This window comes from Neophocaena asiaeorientalis, unplaced genomic scaffold (genome assembly GCF_003031525.2).
Source record: "Neophocaena asiaeorientalis asiaeorientalis breed wild unplaced genomic scaffold, Neophocaena_asiaeorientalis_V1.1 scaffold307, whole genome shotgun sequence".
Lineage (NCBI taxonomy): Eukaryota > Metazoa > Chordata > Mammalia > Artiodactyla > Phocoenidae > Neophocaena > Neophocaena asiaeorientalis.
In genome coordinates this window covers 719,593-720,357 of record NW_020171817.1, presented here as the reverse complement: position 1 = coordinate 720,357, position 765 = coordinate 719,593, and the positions used below count along the sequence as shown (strand labels likewise).

General features: G+C 67.3%; 1 protein-coding gene across 1 annotated transcript in view; it reads left to right on the top strand.

Moving 5' to 3' along the window:
- Positions 1-98: 98 nt before the first annotated feature.
- The window catches only part of RREB1 (ras responsive element binding protein 1), a 125,781-nt gene continuing 125,114 nt past the window's right edge, over positions 99-765 (top strand). Inside the window, exon 1 of the mRNA XM_024738705.1 lies at positions 99-332. The gene's annotated coding sequence lies outside the window, so the exon portion shown is untranslated. The remainder of the gene's footprint in view (positions 333-765) is intronic.

Here is a 765-nt window from a genome sequence, read left to right as displayed (position 1 = left end):
AGAGTCGCAGGCGCAACACGTGATGTGTCTACTTATCAGGGTGAGAGGGGGAGAGCGAGTCTCCGAGCGTGCGGGCGAGGAAGCGGGGCGGGGGGCCGAGGCGGGGGCCGGGACGACGGCTGGGGCGCCGGGGTCGCCTGCTCCTCGCCCACCTCCCTCCCTGTGGGAGAAGAGGAGGAGGGGAAGTGACTGCGGAGTTGATGAACTTTGCACATCCAGAAACGCCATTTTGATTCCTTTTCCGGAACAAGTTTGCATCTCTCCTCGTTCTCTCCCCGAAGCCCACCGGTCCCCACTGCATCATGCCTGGGAGCCAAGCGCCCTGCCCGGCCGTAAGTACGCGCCCGAGGTTCCGGCTCGCGGTCCTTGGGTGGCAGCGAGATGTCTGGGGCTGAGCGGGAGCGACCTTTTAAAGAACTTTTGGGGATGGGGAGGGTGAAGTCTGCAGAGCGCGTTGTACTTTTGAAACTCAGCGTTTCCCGGAGCCGAGGACCCGAGCGCCCCACGGCGCGCTACGTGCGCTCGGGGCGGTGGGGCCGGCCTGGGATGAGCTGGGCAGCCCTACATCCTCCCCCCCATGTGGGAGGGGAAACTTTTCTCCTACATACTTTCGAGTCCCTCTCGGGCCGAAGAGCGCGGAGATGACGGCGCCCGCCCGCCGCCGCAAGGTATCCGGGGGTGCCCGCTCGGGGTGCCCGCCGGGGGTACTGGCTCGGGGGTGCCCGCCGGGGCCGCGCGGTGGGAGCATCCGCCGCGCCCTGCTCT